Source organism: Sphaerodactylus townsendi, linkage group LG03 (assembly GCF_021028975.2).
Source record: "Sphaerodactylus townsendi isolate TG3544 linkage group LG03, MPM_Stown_v2.3, whole genome shotgun sequence".
Classification (NCBI taxonomy): Eukaryota; Metazoa; Chordata; class Lepidosauria; order Squamata; family Sphaerodactylidae; genus Sphaerodactylus; species Sphaerodactylus townsendi.
In genome coordinates, this window is record NC_059427.1 from 34,138,905 (window position 1) to 34,156,640 (window position 17,736).

The following is a 17,736-nucleotide window of genomic DNA, read 5'->3' on the forward strand; positions in this document are numbered from 1 at the left end:
TAAATAAATATGCATGCAATGCTGGACTGAAGCCATGAGGCAAACTCCTGACCAGGTCCAAAGTCCTCCAAAGAACTTAAGGAGGAATATGTTAAAAGTATGTGGAAATAATTCAGACAGTTAAGAAATATAGGGGGGGTTTTTTAGTCACAAGTGAAATAAATAATTTCAACTGTCGTGTGTCTGATAACAGATTATCATCAAAGTTAAGCACTTTTCAATCCCCTTGGTTTCTGTGGGGTTGACATGTGCTTAATTTGACAGGACCATGCCGAATTTCATCATCAGCATTCTCACGATGGTTTTTAAAGGGGAATGTACACATCTGTGGAGGATTAATCCATTAATGGCCATGGGCCATAATGGCTAAACAAAAAAAAACCCCTCCATGTTTAGAGGAAGTATCTTTTCGAATTGCCTGTTGCTGGGGGAGGGGGTCAATAACAGGAGCAGCCTTTGTTTTCTCTTTGTTGTTTGTGGGTCTTTCAACGTCATCTCATTCTTAGCTGTGGGAAACACTATGCCGAATAAGATGGTCCGCTCATAATTCTGCTGATTCATAATTATTGTGTCAGAAGGTTAAAAAAGGAAAAAAGAAAGAAAAATGCAGGGTCAAATCTGGATATAGCTGGTGAAATATCCGTACTGCTCCATTATTTATGAGAATCAGGATGACCCACTATGTATTTAAATTTCAAGGAAATTCTCACATATTACTTCTAAGTCCAGCTGAGACTAATTTTAAACTCATTGAGGGTGTTGAGTATTAGACATGACAACTTTGTTACTGTGCTGCTTGGAGTAGTTTTGTGGATCGTTCAAGTGCCAGTTTGGTGCTAACTAAGCAAATGGTTGTGGTAAAAAGTGCCATCAAGTCACAGCCGACATATGGCGACCCCATATGGGGAGTAGCTACAGAAAATGGCACCTGGGGCAAGCACCAAAATTGCACTTGCCTGCCCAGACTCCACTACTCCACCACAGTATCCACAGTGGGGCAGTGAAGTCTGGGCAGGGGAGGGGTTGTGGTTCTGAGCCACCCACCCTAGCTGTGATGACTGGAAGGAAGGAAGGGAAGAAGAAAAGGAAGGCAGGAAGGCTGATAGATAGAAACTGGGGAGGAAATGGAAGGAAGGAAGGAAGGAAGGAAGGAAGGAAGGAAGGAAGGAAGGAAGGAAGGAAGGAAGGAAGGAAGGAAGGAAGGAAGGAAGGAAGGAAGGAAGAGTCAAGTTGATCCAAGCTGAGGATTCCCACATCCAGACTCTGCTGCCCAGGGGGCGCACTGAGTCAAGCAACCCTCCGCAGTTCCAGCATAGCCTCCACAGCCCTTCCTCAGTGAGGAAAAGCTATGGCAGTGATGGCGAACCTTTTCGAGACCAAGTGCCCAAATTGCAACCCAAAACCCACTTATTTATCGTGAAGTGCCAACACAGCAATACTGAATACTGAGGTTTTAGTTTAGAAAAAATAGTTGGCTCCAAGGCGTGCATTAGTCAGGAGTAAGTTTGATGGTAGTCAGTGGCTTTGTTTTGAAGCAACCGTGCAACTCTTCAAACAGGTGAATCACGACCCTAGGAGGGTTTACTCAGAAGCAAGCCCCATTGCCAGCAACTGAGCTAACTCCCAGGTAAAGGATCGCACTTTAGTTCTTTTCATGAAAATCAGTGGAGTTTAACAGCGCTTAACAGGGTTACCTACACTGCTTCCCCAAAACTAGGTCTTAGGTTTAATGCTAATAATCGAGCCCAGCGGCCCAGGCCAGCCTAGATGTGTGTGTGTGTGTGTGGGGGGACTCTGTTTGCATGTGCCCACAGAGAGGGCTCTAAGTGCCACCTCTGGCACCCGTGCCATAGGTTCGCCACCACTGAGCTATGGTGACTGTGCTGGGGCACCACATTCCTCCGCTCAGACTCTGTCATCCCAGCGTGATCTTTGCAACCCTTCCTCAATTAGGAAGGGCTGTGGAAGCTAGACTGCACAACCCAGGTTGGGGTGGTACACCAGAGTCTGGGGGGGATGGGAAGTACTGAGCTGATTAACTCTCCCCCCCCCCATGTGACCAGTAAGGACTCAATAAGGAAGTGCTGTGGAGGGACCAATGGTGTGCAGATTTTGGGCAGGGTGGAGGGTCTGCTCAGAGGTGATTTGCCATTGTGTTCCTCTGTATAGCAACCCTGGACTTCTCAGTAGTCTCCCATCCAAATACTAACCAGTGCCAGTCCTTTTCAGCAGCTGAGGTCTGAAAAGATTAGGTTAGCCAGGGCCATCCATGTCAATAAGCAAAGAGGCTCAGCAAATGAACACAGTAATTTTGAACTGCGACACTATTTTGATGGTTGAATTTAAAATGTTCAAAGGACATCACATTTTACCATATAGCTGTTCTGCAGCACTAGAGAGATAATTTTGCACCATCATAGTTATTCACGAAACTTATGGACTCATTTCATCCTCAGCAGTTGTGATCATGGAGTTAATCACTTGCTAGCTGGTTCAAATACATCCAAATGAATTAGATGTGTGCCCATTTGCATGACTACACTGCTTGCAGCTGTGGCTCCTTTTCACCCTTCTGCCACTGCTGCCATCCTCAGTTATTAATGATAGGACAATTCTGGAGGACTTTGATTCATACGGTTGCCACGCATCAGATGTGACTTGATGACACTTAATACACAGAGTGTTACAAGAAAAAAATCCGCTTGAGATTTTTGAGTTGTAACTTGTTGCTTGGATATGTCCGCATGACTTTGGTGTCTGTCTTTGAGCCTATGTAATCATAATCAATTCACGTGATCATGTCACACACAGATGCTGCTGGCTGCGGATGTGGAAAAACAGGCAAATGTTTCAAAGACTCCTATCACTACAGGTCAAAAGAGAGGATGGCACGCAGGTGATTCTTTGCTTAGCAAATAGATCAATGTAATGATCCTACCACAGTCCCATGGCACATGTGTTTTTTTTTCTAGTAATCAAAAAGATTTAGTTTGTGGATTGCAAGCACAAACGTGGCCACAAGATGTGGCAGACGTGGCAAAATGTGGCAAAAGTATTTATTATTACCATAAAAGCAAGGCAAATCAAGCTGGTGGGTATGCCTGGTGGTTATGATCGTGTCAAAGTTCTCAATATGTTTGATTTTTTCCCAAAACTGACTTATTTGAACAAATGCTGGTTGTATTAGGATATTTCAAAACTCTAGTTGTCCTAATGGGATTAAACAGAGTTTGTTTTTGTGCTTGCATGCACTGTTGCACCTCGTCTTTTCACATTTTCACTGTTTAAGTCTTCCTGGTTTTGGCCGTGGAAAGTACCATCAAGGGTTTTCAAGGCAAGAGATGTTTGCCATTGCCTGCCTCTGCATGGGCTGAGAGAGTTCTGAAAGAACTGTGACTTGCCCAAGGTCCCCCAACAGGCATCATATGGAAGAGTGGGGATTCAAACTTAGTTCTCCAGATTAGAATCTGCCTCTCTTAACCAGTACACCACTCTGACTCCTGGTTTTGGAGGGCCTTAATTCAAACTCTAGTTGCCATGAACTGTAAATCCAGACTTCTATAAGAACTGGTGATTGTTTCCTACTCACAAACCAAGATTCTCAACTGGGATTAAACTGAAGTTTAGCACTCTGATTTGTGTAGAACAGGGGTAGGGAACCTGCAGCTCTCCAGATGTTCAGGAACTACAATTCCCATCAGCCTCTGTCAGCATGGCCAATTGTAGTTCCTGAACATCTGGAGAGCCGCAGGTTCCCTACCCCTGGTGTAGAAGAAGCAAATTCCAATTAGTCTGAACATCTACACTAGTTGGATTTAAGGCTTTTGATGCCATCTGCACTTCCATCAAACCATACAATAGAAGGAGGTAGGAGCTTGCAGACATCTGAACAAGCTGTGCCCAGGCCAGTCAGTTTTGTAGTGACATCTGAATTGCATTTCCCCAGAACGCCCAGCGTGGAGCTATCACTGTTAAAAGCAATATATTATACTTGCTGATGATTCCAGCAGCTTCTACCCCCATGGATTAAAAATGTAGTAAATGATTGGAGGAAGGAAGGCTCCTTATTTTGTAATGTATGATGTTAAACATAGTACTTTAGGTGTTTATGGCCGTCAGTAGGAGCTCAATAGCCAGTCAGCACTACCGAGGCAGCAAGAACAGTACAACCGTCCACCATACTTGGTTGGTCAATCACGTAGACCTTTACAAGGGCCAAACTAAGCAGCATGTTTGGCCATGAATTCTCCAAACATGACTTGCTTTTGCAGAGAATTGGCTTAAATGATGCAGGGTCAGCTTCAGATCGAGACCACGGCGCTGGGGGAGGAGGTGCTCTAGCCTTCCAACCAGGACTATTTTTTGAGCCAAAAACTGACCTGTAGGGATGCCTTATGCTCTGTTGCTGGACTGTGGTCAGTTCACATTAAGATTGCCATTTGACAGGTGAAGGAGAGGAAACTCTCACCTCCACCCCTATTGTTTGTTGTTGCTCAGGCCGGTGGGAAGGGTTGCCAGCCTCCAGATAGGGGCTGCACTTCTCTCCAGAGAGATCAATGGAGAAAATAGCTCCCTTTGGAAGGTGGGCTGTATGGCATCACATCCCCAATTAGGCCCCTCTATTCCCTCAAATTCTTCTCTTCTCCGGCTCCTTGCCTCCCCACTCAGCCTCCAGGAATTTCCCAACCTGGAATTGGCAATCCTTCAGGCACGGGGATATGGGTGCCAGCACAAGGTCCTGTGATACCATGAAATTATTTCTAGTTGCATGGCCATAAGTGGGATGGATCACTGCAACCCTAGACATCCTAGCATTCACCCAAAACTCTGTCATTTGAGAGGATCCTAGATTATCCAGTGATAGAGTGACATCACTTCCACTGATATGGCTAGAAATAATGCAATGGCATTATGGGGCATTGTTTTGGTGAATCTCCATCCTCCAAAGATTTTTAATATGAAGATCTACAACAGGGCAAAGAATGATCTGGTACCCCCTCTCCCACCTGAGGTTTCCCTGAAAATGAAGTCACACCGTCAGCCCAATGGGAAATGAGTTCTGGGGTGAGGACTCCTTGCTTCTGCTGGGCATGGTGGTTCACAGAGAATACAAAGATGGGGGGTTTGAATTGGTAATCAAAACTGTGAGCAATGCGCAAACAATGGCTAGCAGTGACTAGGACTGCATAGCTTAACACTTTACTAAATCAATAGTGTGAACAAAGTCTGCAAATGGGGTGTGAAATAGCTAGTGCCCCAATCTCTACAAGTATATGTCAAAGCATACAATCATTCATACTTTCAAACCAATGTAAGCTTTTCTAAGCTAATTAGAAAATCCACAATGAGCTGCCAGTATCCGGTAATTATCTGGTTTCAATGAATCTTCAAGGCTATGGTGACCAGACGTCCCGCTTTTGGCGGGACAGTCCTGCCTTAAAACAATTTTTGAAGTGTCCCGATTTTTGGAAGGCTGCCGCACTGCCTTCTGGGGCACAAGGCAGTGCGGCAGCCTCCTGCACATCGCAGTCAGGAGCACTGCCTTACGCCTCCCGCTTCCTGCCCCAGACAGGAAGGAAACGGGATTTCCAGAAGGTGCAGTGAGCTCCTCTTGGCAGCGCCTCTGCTGCGCAGCTGGTCAGCCACCACCCGTCCCGGTTTACAAAGGTGACCATGTGGTCATCTTATTCAATGCTCATGGGCATGTGTTATTTTCAATGTACACAGGATTTGTCCTATAGAAAGAGGTTCTTACAATTCAGTTCAGACCGCGTTATTCTTTGTGCTGCTGTCTCTTGTTGCAAAATGTCCTCCATGGGGGTGGCAAACCTACACCATGGTCCAGATCCAAATTAGGCCTTGTATGTTAAATACCATGCACATCACTTTAGTATAAACAAGTTGGGGTGGGGAAAACCTGCCGCCAAATGTATCATGTGCTTTGTCTCTAAATTAAAAATCCAAACAATCTGGAGCTGGAATCAACAAAGATTTTATGCCAAGGATGATACAGGTTCCCTTTGAACCTCAATAAAAATTACAACATACCCATTATCCCAGTCGCTTACCTCATAATCCTATTATTTTTTCCAAATATTTCCAGAAAGTTTGTGGGGAAACTGCAGGGATTTTACATGCCTTTTAGAGAAAGCTCAGAAAATATGCAAATGGAATGTGTGTCCTCTCTAGTTTGCTAGTTCCCCTTCTTTCAAAGAACAAAAACATGCCCTCGAATGGTAACAGCCAATGTGGAGGTCTCACTAGATAGGAGAGGAATAGGGTTTATAGATGTATCATTGCTAGTTGTAGGTGACACACAATCAGGAACAAGAAACTATGCCCAGAAACAGAGAGGACTTCAAATTCAGTGGTCTCCAGAGGAGAAAACATGTTCCTGGTTGCGATCACAAGTTTTATTTCTTGGTTGGCAAGCTCCTCTCACACATGACATCTCTTCTCAGAGGGATTTTATCCCCTTGGGGATTTGCAACTGGGACTGGCAAAAAGAGCCAACTCCATCACAATCCAAGCCTAAATTTGGAAAGGCCTGCCCTTGGCTCATAAATGACTGAGGCTTTCCAGACTCCCAATTCTGAATCCATCTGTAATGGTTCCTAATGCACGCCATATGGCATTTGGCCTACTGCTAAGGACTAGTATGGTCTGACACAAAATATCCATCTGGACTGCTTGGACTGGAAGTGTGGAAGGTGTGCCATGGGTTTATTTCCAATTACAATTCTACAGATCCAAAAGACCAAGATCGACTAACTTGGTTGTGGTTCATTATGATTTTAAACAGCTGCTGTTTATTTTTTTAAAAAAACAGCTAGACATATTTGAAAAGACCAGGCAAAGACACTGTTTACAGCATAAAATCTTTGAACTATAGAAAAATATTTTGATCAGAAACTTGACCATCTCCCAAATCACCTGTGGCTTGTTCAAAGTCTGTGATACTTTTACTGGGCATTGTTTGGGGAAAAATTGACTCCAATTTGAAAAACTTGGCTTCTTCTAGCAATTCTCCCAGTTGGCATTTGGAGCAGCATCTTATTGACATGAGTGATTAATGCCTCTTAGAGAGGTCCCAAAGTAAGTACACTAAATGCCACGTTAACAACTTTGTACCTGCTAGAAAGGGAACATCAATTTTTAGAACTGGCTTCAAATTTAGAAGCACAACTCAGAAGAACAACATATTTTCTGTAATTATGTCTGCTGTATGTAATTACGTATGCAACGTACAGACACTTAAAATGTTTTATTTGCATTCTCAAGTAAATTCTGCCATTGCCCTTTTACATTTTTGGTTCCTTAGTATTAAAGCAGTACATATGAAAAAAATCAAAATAGAAATAACTAACTAACTGGTAAACCAAAAAACTCAACATGTACCAACTTTAGAAATACAAATAAACAGCATATACATTTTTTTAACTGGACCCCAAATAATGCAACCTTACGATTTGGTTTCTTCACCCAGATGAGCCAAAACAGCCAGGAGCATGTATCAAACACCACATGTGTGTGCAACCCCTTATTTCTGTTACCCTGAAGGCTAGTATATTCATTTAAAAAATACAGGAAGTCTAAGCCATGGAACTTTTAGTAAGATCAATGGATACTGCCAGAACTCTGACATAGCAATTGTCTTAACACTCACGCTGTAATACCATAGTCAACACCAAAACAAAAAAGTAAAAACAGTGTCTATAGTGCATAACAATCCTGAGCAGAGCAGTACCTTTCTAATAGGTATTGACCTTGAAGTCAATGGACTTAGAAGGGTATATTCCTGTTTAGGATTGTTGTGTGGGACTCAGTGCATTTACTTGGAAGGAAATGCCACTGAAATAATTGTGAATTACTTTTAAGTCAGTGCATTTAGTATTCAAGGCTAACCTACATAAAAAATACAATGTTGAGGGTATTCCATAGCATTAATCCAAGTACTGACTCCAGAACAGACCTTCTCAACCAAGGAACACCAAGGAACATCAAAAATCTGTGGTTTCAAAAGCAAGAACTTACCTACAGCTTGGGTAGGAATATGAATCCCGGGAGAACAAAGCACAGCCCCGGTTTTTCTCAAGTCCTATGCATCTTCTTCAAACACTTTGGCCTCTCCGTCCACCTATAAGCTAAAAGCCGGCTCAGATAAAAGTGAGGCAGCAACAAACACATTCACCAAGGCTGCCTCATATGACACCATTTTAATCCTAGGTAGTGGGGTCATCAAAACATGCCTGAAGTGCCTCAAATGTTGAATGGGTGCTATTTTTAAGATAACTGATGGGACATGTGCTGACTCCAAATACTTCGGAGCAGATTCTGCCCCTCTGGCTTTCATTTTTTTTGCTGATAACCCCCATCTCTCCCTGCCGTCATATACTGCTCTCTCCAGGCATTCCCTATGGTTGTGCCAGAGCATTAACCGGATCCAATTGGAGGAAACGTAGCTATGAAATTCAAACCGAGCATCGTTTGTAAACTACTGTGTAACTAAGCATGATGGGGAGGGGGGGGGGAGTCTAAAGTTGAAGAACAGTGACAGGCACCACATTATGCCCCTCAAAACCCTGTAATGTAATATGGAGATTAGAAAGGGTCAGAGGAAAGCTTTGTGAGAACAACATTGGTCTTGGTTACCAGAGGAACCATAGAGATGGCTTGTGGAAAAGGATTCTGTAGACCCACCCCAGAATACAAAAAACTTCCCTGGTCTAGGTGCCTTAGTCCTCTGTGTTAAGAAGCAACGCTAGCATTCTGTGCCAGTTTCCTGGTACCTAATGGGACAAAGGTAGTAGAATAATGAGACCCCCTCGATCACATTATGGCTCAAGAAGTAGCATAAGTGTAAGGAGATCTGTTCAGGCAGTCCAAACTGGGCTACAACAGGGATATAAAACTGAGTAAATAAGAAGGAAAGGGAACGAGTGTGTGTGTAAGAGAATGAATGAGTAAAGCAATTAGATTGGATCCCCATGTGATTGATTATGTGCTACCACAGTAATTCACAACCTGAAAGTTCATGATCACACAAGAAAGTATGAAAGATGAGTGATGACACCCATTGCCATGTGGATCCTACTTGAGTTTCTCTCCTTCCTTCTGATCCTGTAGGGTTGCCAGATGCCTTCTAGGAGCACCTTGCTGGTGCTCCCCACCCCCCACATGCTCAGCAGAGAGGCAGGGGGACAAATGGGGAGATAGTATTGTGCAACACTTGCACAATGATGTCACTGCTGGCAAGGAACACAGAAATGATGTTTCCATGTCACCTGACACTCTAGTAATTACCCCAGTCTCTATGATTTTTACCATAGAATTTCAGAAGATATTAGAGCATCACACAACCTAATAGCACCACATTCTGCCATTTTATCTGGCCTCCACCATCTTCTTTCCCACTGGTTGCCAGTACTGGGTTGCGCTCTCAACTAAACAAGGCTTGATAGCCAGCAAGTCAAAGAACCAGAAGGTGCTATTACTGAACACTAGGTTGGCCCAGTGGAAAATATTTTCTATCCAGGCTCTGACTGTAAGGAATTCCATAGAGCAGAAATAAAAGGCTTTGTTGGTTGAAAGACCGTTTATTCAGACATCTTAGAAAGCTCACGTACACGGCGTGGCAGGAATGAAGTCTTCCCGCCAGACCCACAGGTTATAACTTTCTCCGTCCCATCCCCCTCCCGGTTTCCCCAGTCCCATTCTCATGGGAACGGCATTCTCATCATCTCTCTCTGTGAGATAAGGCCTCTACCAGAGTAATCGCTGCCGATTCTGGCCCATCGCCTCGGAGCCCTGAATCTACCCAAGGCTGCTGCCGCTGAGAATCAACACTATTGAAACCTTTGCACTCTGTGGGCTTCCCCTTAAGAAACACTTTTCCCCTGGTTTGTGTGGGAAGGTATGATGAAAGCAGAAATAAGGAGGGGCGTCAATATTTTCTGAATACACCCATTGATTATAAATCCAGAGGAATAATCAACCCAGGAAACCAAAGTATTGCCGTTTCGCGATTGTAAAACGAGAGTCCAGGATGGCGTCAATTTCATAATGCTTGTGGCCATCAATTATAGTCGGCGGGTATTCTCCCGAGGGTCGGTACAGGCATCGAGGCGGAAGCTGACTCCTTGAGCAAACTGGAATGAAAGACAGGATGGATATTACTTAAAGAATTAGGCAGATCTAACTGGGCAGTAACATCATTAATCACTTTCGTGAATTTAAAAGGTCCCACTAACTTTTTTTTTGCCCAGTTTGAGAATTTATGCACGCCTCTGAGATTTTAGTAGACAAGTAGACCCGCCTAACAACGCGAAAGGAAAGTCAGACCGATGTTTATCCCGCTTGAACTTTTGGGAATCTTTAGCTTGCTGCAAGGCAGTCTGAACCCGTTTCCACCCCTCAGCCAGAGATGAAATCCAATTGCTGGAATTCTGGAGGATGAAGCCCGGTAGTTGGGGCAATGGCGGGAAGGAGCGCTGACCAGACACAATTTCGAAGGTCTTTATGTACGGCTATGAACGGGCATTGTTATAGGCATATTCCGCGAAACGGAATTAAATCGCACCAGTTGTCTTGGTGATAGTTGGTGTAACAACGTGAATACTGTTCAGTTCTGTTCTGCTCTCCGACTCAATCAATACTTTGAACGCGGTAGGGCGCAACTGCCGGGTAGCCCCCAACAAGCCCAGGAAAGCTTTCCAAAATTCTTGAAATGAATTGGGCCCGCTGGGTCGGACATCACCTTGAGGGGAGGAGTGTAGACGCATATATATGTTGAATGAACAATCGCTACCAATTTAGGAGCCGGAAGAATGGAGGTGCAGGGGATGAAATGGGCTTGTTTGGAGAACAGGTCCACCACCACCCACAAGACTGTGTTTCCCTGGCTCTCTGGTAACCGTAATAAAATCCATTGAGATAACTTCTGTATGGAGGCAACGGAGAGGTTTTAACAGACCACATATGGGCTTTCCCCGGATGGATTTGGCCTCCGACAAACAGAGCACCCTGATATAAGCCTCAATGTCTTTGCATGGCTACCACCAGAATTGACGGCGGGTAAGTGCAGTGTCTTGAGAAAGCCAAAATGTCCAGCTGAGCGGGCATCATGACAGCTTCGAGAACCTGCCATGGCTGGGAGGCATCGTATCAACAATTTCCGGCTTCCAAACACCATTCACTAAGCTTAGCTGGGAGTCAGCCCGCTGCAGGCAGTTCCTGCGAAGACCCGCCTCGAAGTTCCTGCAGGAAGGGGAGACAAGGCTGGGAACGGGCGCTGAGGGAGGAGCCGGATGTCTGGGATCGAACGCCAACCCCAGTTGGGAGGGGAGAGGACAGCGCTGGATGTTCAGTAAAGCAGCTCCACCCTCCCCGAAGGCTGCACCGCAGCGCATCAGCTGTTTGTTGCTTTCGTAAAAATGGACAGTGAAAGAAAAGCGGGAAAAGAAATCGCCCAACGTAGTTGTTTTGCAGACATTTTGAGGGGGTGGAGAGAGCTGCTTAAGTTCTTGTGATCCGACTCAAACCTGAAGGGGTGTTTAGCCCCTCAAGCCAGTGGCTTGCCAAGTGGAAAGCGCCTGCCTCTGGGGCGCTCCTGGTTTCCCGCCCTGTGACACATGAGCGCGCAGCCACAGGAGTGCATGTGTCACGTGGCCGCAGGAGCACTGCCTTCTGGGGCGCTCCCGTTTCCTGCCCTGTGACAGCGCGGGAAACGGGAGCTCCCAGAAGGTAGTGAGCTCCCCAAGTGCTGGGCGTGCAGCGCCTCCCTGCGCTACAAGGCGCAGCTGGTCATTTCACCACCAGTCTCCGGTTTACAAAGGTGACCATGTGGTCATCTTATTCAATGCCTGTGGGCATGTGTTATTTTCTAATGGACATAGGATTTGTCCCATAGAAAGACGTTCTTACAATTCAGTTCAGACCGTGTTATTCTCTGTGCTGCTGTCTTTTGCTGCAAAATGTCCTCCATGGGGGTGGTAAACCTACACCATGGTCTAGGATCCAAATTAGGCCTTGTATGTTAAAATACCATGCACATCACTTTAGTATAAACAAGTTAGTGGGGAAAACCTGTCACCAAATATATCATGTGCTTTGTCTCTAAAATTCAAAAAAAATCCAAACAATCTGGAGCTGGAATCAACAAAGATTTTGTATGTTAAGGATGATACAGGTTCCCTTTGAACCTCAACAAAAATTACAACATACCCATTATCCCAGTCGCTTACCTCATAATCCTATTATTTTTTCCAAATATTTCCAGAAAGTTTGTGGGGAAACTGCAGGGATTTTACATGCCTTTTAGAGAAAGCTCAGAAAATATGCAAATGGAATGTGTGTCCTCTCTAGTTTGCTAGTTCCCCTTCTTTCAAAGAACAAAAACATGCCCCCTAATGGTAACAGCCAATGTGGAGGTCTCGTTTGGATAGAGAGAGGAATAGGGTTTATAGATGTATCATTGCTAGGTGTAGGTGACACACAACTGTGGTTCAAGAAACTATGCCCAGAAACAGAGAGGACTTCAAATCTAGTGGTCTTCCAGAGGAGAAAACATGTTCCTATTATGACCACAAGAAAGTTTTATTTCCTTGGTTGGCAAGCTCCTCTCACACATGACATCTCTTCTCAGAGGGATTTTATCCCCTTGGGGATTTGCAACTGGGACTGGCAAAAAGAGCCAACTCCATCACAATCCAAGCCTAAATTTGGAAAGGCCTGCCCTTGGTCTCATAAAATGACTGAGGCTTTCTCCAGACTCCCAACCCTGAATCCATCTGTAATGGTTCCTAATGCACTCCATATATGGCATTTGGCCTACTGCTAAGGACTAGGTATGGTTCGACACAAAATATCCATCTGGACTGCTTGGACTGGAAGTGTGGAAGGTGTGCCATGGGTTTATTTCCAATTGCATACCCTACAGGATCCAAAAGACCAAGATCTAATTAACTTGGTTGTGGTCTATTACGATTTTAAACAGTTGCTGCTTATTTTTTTAAAAAAAAGAGCTGATGGCATTTGAAAAGACCAGGCAAAGACAGTGTTTACAGCATAAAAATCTTTGAACTATAGAAAAATATTTTGATCAGAAACTTAATTCATCTCCCAAATCACCTGTATTTGTTCAAAGTCTATGATACTTTTAGGATTGGCATTGTTTGGGGAAAAATTGACTCCAATTTGAAAAAAACTCTATTTCTTCTAGCAATTCTCCCAGTTGGCATTTGGAGCAGCATCTTATTGACATGAGTGATTAATGTTCTTAGAGAGGTCCTGCAGGCCAATTACACTAAATGCCAATGCTAACAACTTTGTAATGCTAGAAAGGGAACATCAATTTTGTGAACTCATTTCAAATTTAGAAGCACAACTCAGAAGAACAACATATTTTCTTTCTGTAATTATGTCTGCACAAGGTAATTACTGCATGCAACGCATAGACACTTTAAATGTTTCCATTTTGCATTCTCAAGTAAATTCTGCCATTGCCCTTTTAGGTTTCTGGTTCCTTAGTATTAAAGCAGTACATATGAAAAAAATCAAAATAGAAATAACTAACTAACTGGTAAACCAAAAAACTCAACATGTACCAACTTTTAGAAATATGCAAATAAACAGCATATACATTTTTTTTTTAACTGGACCCCAAATAATGCAACCTTACTTCATTTGGTTTCTTCACCCAGATGAGCCAAAACAGCCAGGAGCATGTATCAAACACCACATGTGTGTGCAACCCCTTATTTCTGTTACCCTGAAGGCTAGTATATTCATTTAAAAAATACAGGAAGTCTAAGCCATGGAACTTTTAGTAAGATCAATGGATACTGCCAGAACTCTGACATAGCAATTGTCTTAACACTCACGCTGTAATACCATAGTCAACACCAAAACAAAAAAGTAAAAACAGTGTCTATAGTGCATAACAATCTTGAGCAGAGCAGTACCTTTCTATTGTGGTAATTGACCTTTGAAGTCAATTTGGACTTAGAAGGGTACATTCTTGTTTAGGATTACATTGTGTGGGACTCAGTGCATTTACTTGGGAAGGAAATGCCACTGAAATAATTGCGGGAATTACTTTTAAGTCAGTGCATTTAGTATCTCAAGGCTAACCTGGTATAAAAAAAATATTGAATGTTGAGGGTATTCCATAGCATTAATCCAAGTACTGACTCCAGAACAGACCTTCTCAACCAAGGAACAATTTCAAGGAACATCAAAAATCTGTGGTTTCAAAAGCAAGAACTTACCCACAGCTTCATAGGAATACATGAATCCCTCGGAGAACAAAGCACAGCCCCGTTTTTTCTCAAGTCCCATGCATCTTCTTCAAACACTTTGGCCTCCTCATTCACCTATAAGCTAAAAGCTGCCTCAGATAAAAGTGAGGGTAGCAACAAACACATTCACCAAGGCTGCCTCATATGACACCATTTTAATCCTAGGTAGTGGGGTCATCAAAACATGCCTGAAGTGCCTCAAATGTTGAATGGGTGCTATTTTTAAGATAACTGATGGGACATGTGCTGACTCCAAATACTTCGGAGCAGATTCTGCCCCTCTGGCATTTCATTTTTTTTGCTGATAACCCCCATCTCTCCCTGCAATACATATACCGCTCCCTCCAGGCATTCCCTATGGTTGTGCCAGAGCATTAACCGGATCCAATTGGAGGAAACGTGAGCTAAGGAAATTCCAAACCGAGCATCGCTTGTAAACCACTGTGTAACCAAGCATGATGGGGAGGGGGGTGGGGAGTCTAAAGTTGAAGAACAGTGACAGGCACCTGCATTTATGCCCCTCAAAACCCTGTAATGTAATATCAGATTAGCAAAGGGTCAGAGGAAAGCTTTGTGGAGAACAACATTGGTCTTGGTTACCAGAGGAACCATAGAGATGGCTTGTGGAAAGGGGATTCTGTAGACCCACCCCAGAATACAAAAAAACTCCCTGGTTCAGGGTGCCTTAGTCCTCTGTGTTAAGAAGCAACGCTAGCATTCTGTGCCAAGCTTCCTGGCACCTAATGGGACAAAGGTAGTAGAATAATGAGACCCCCTCGATCACATTGTGGCTCAAGCTAGCGGTAATAAGTGTAAGGAGACTCTGTTCAGGCAGTCCAAACCCAGCTACAATAGGGATTATAAAACTGAGTAAACAAGAAGGAAAAGGGAACGAAGTGTGTGTGTGTATGAGAAACAACGAGTAAAGCAACTAGATTGGATCCCCATGTGATTTGGATTTTTCATGTATACCACAGCAATTCACAAACCGAAAGTTCAAGGACGTCACACAAGAAAGTATGAAAGATGAGCATGACACCCATTGCCATGTGGGATCCTACTTGAGTTTCTCTCCTTCCTTCTGATCCTGTAGGGTTGCCAGATGCCTTCTAGGAGCACCTTGCTGGTGCTGCCCACCCCCCACATGCTCAGCAGAGAGGCAGGGGGACAAATGGGGAGATAGTACAGTGCAACATCAATTTGCAATAACATGTCACTGCTGGCAAGGAACACAGAAATGATGTTTCCATGTCACCCACACTCTAGTAATTGGCTCCCAGTCTCTATGATTTTTACCATAGAATTTCAGAAGATATTAGAGCATCACACAACCTAATAGCACCACATTCTGCCATTTTATCTGGCCTTCACCATCTTCTTTCCCACTGGTTGCCAGTACTGGGTTGCGCTCTCAACTAAACAAGGCTTGATAGCCAGCAAGTCAAAGAACCAGAAGGTGCTATTACTGAACACTAGGTTGGCCCAGTGGAAAATATTTTCTATCCAGGCTCTGACCCTGTGGAAGAAGGCTGATCTGGCATGTAGTGGGGGGGGGGGAGGGAAGAGTGGAAGAAAGATTTAGACTGTTCCAGTTGTGTCTGGTTGATTCACAGCCTGCACTCAAAACACTGGAGCAGTCACCACAGGTCCACATGAACATGCCTTTAGTGAATCAAACCAATGGTCCATCAAGGTTACTATTGTCTATTCAGACTGGCAGTTGTCTTCCAGGCTCTCAGGTGGAGGTCTTTCACATCACCTACTAACTGATGCTAGAGTTAGAGCCCAGAATCTTCTGCATGCCAACCAAACATTCTACCACTGAGCCCTGGAGGGAGAAATGATTATCTAACTTGGATTAAAACCTTAGTCAGACATCGTGTATGGTGAAAATTCATAGTCCAATGTCCGTAGTCCAAAGCAAGAAATCATGAGCTCCCATGACGTCACTGCTCATTATAAACGATATAGTTTGACATAATGCACATACAAATGAAGCTGCCTTATAGCGAGTCAAACTCTTGGTCTATTGGAGCCTTTATTGTCCATTCTGATTGGCAGCAACTCTCCATGTCTGTAAGTGGAGGCCTTTCACATCATCCCCTACCTGAACTTTTAAACTGGAGATGCCTGAAAATAAAAGTGGAACCTTTCTGTATGAAGAGCAAATCATAGAATCATAGCGTTGGAAGAGACCACAAGGGCCATCAAGTCCAATCCCCTGCCATGCAGGAACACACAATCAAAGCACTCAGGACATATGATCATCCAGCCTCTGCTTAAAATGTTCTATCGTGATCTATCAAATGTATTTGCCTTCTCCAAGAGTTCTGTATTTTTACGGCTTTCTGAGAAGAATATGGTCTTGAGGAGAATTTGCAAAAAAACCCCACCTCTGTGTATTCACCAGGATTAAGCCCCTCTCCCACCCACCTGCTTATCCCCCCATGCCTTAGCCTACATTCTTATTATTCAATGAATGCAGGATTTTAATCTGGCACCACAATGTTAATCGTTCTGTAAACCCTGATCATGTGTCAACTGGCGAAGTTAAAAAAACTTACTGCTTCCTTCATCTTCTATATATATAAAAATCTAACAGTGTGTTTGTCTCCCTCAGAAGCTGCTGGACGGATCGCCCCCAAATTTTCACAGGACGTCCCTCCCTGTTGCGGGCAGGTACTCAGACCTTCAAATTGCTGAAAGTCCATACCTGAGCCAGGTAAAATAAGTTCTTTTTCCTGGCGCACCAGGCCATGAAGCTGTTTGTGTTCAACTGTCACCCTTAGAGATGTTCGGGTGGCAGCCCTGTGTCTGGTCTGTGGCTCTGAGGGGTTTTAGAAATGTCTACCGTGCAGATGGGCAGAGATGAGCAGTGAAAACAGTAAATAGGCACATGCGAAAGTGGAAGTGAAACACATACACACTTTGCCGTGTGAGACATCAGGTGGGGTCCCCCCCCCCTCACACACAGGTAACTTTCACTCTCTGTGCCTCACCCACTGCTACCACACAATTAACAATGGCCACACATCCAGCTCTCATCCTCACATTAATTCCTCACTCTGCCCTCCCTCACATCCAACCACCACTTACCCACTTTCTCACCCATATTCGCCACAGCTCTCTTTTACTAAAAGCGAGCTGGAGTTTGTCTTTTTCTTCTAAGAAAATCTGCGGGGTGGGGGCGAACCAACACTACCGGCTCCCCTTCTTTTGCATGTGGCCCTTTAAGAACCCAGAGAGCTAGCCTCAATCTGAGCGCCTCACCACCCTGCCTCTGCTGCCTGACTGGGATAGCCTCCTTGCCCCAGTTCTGCCTTACCCAAGCCAGGACTGTGCGTGGCAACCAGCCTCATAGACAGTGGGATTTGCACTCTGGACAGTACCGCTGTGGAATGGAAAGGGTTACCTTATACTAAAAAAACAAGACAGCACC

The 17,736-nt window shown here is 44.2% G+C and overlaps 1 protein-coding gene across 3 annotated transcripts in view; it reads right to left on the reverse strand.

The window, feature by feature from the left end:
- LMOD3 (leiomodin 3) overlaps positions 1 to 8,266 on the reverse strand; it is a 39,634-nt gene extending 31,368 nt beyond the window's left edge. For 2 of the 3 annotated variants that reach the window (XM_048491702.1, XM_048491701.1), the window contains exon 1: positions 8,035 to 8,266. The gene's annotated coding sequence lies outside the window, so the exon portion shown is untranslated. The remainder of the gene's footprint in view (positions 1 to 8,034) is intronic. The other variant, XM_048491700.1, reaches the window with a different exon arrangement.
- Positions 8,267 to 17,736: the final 9,470 nt, after the last annotated feature.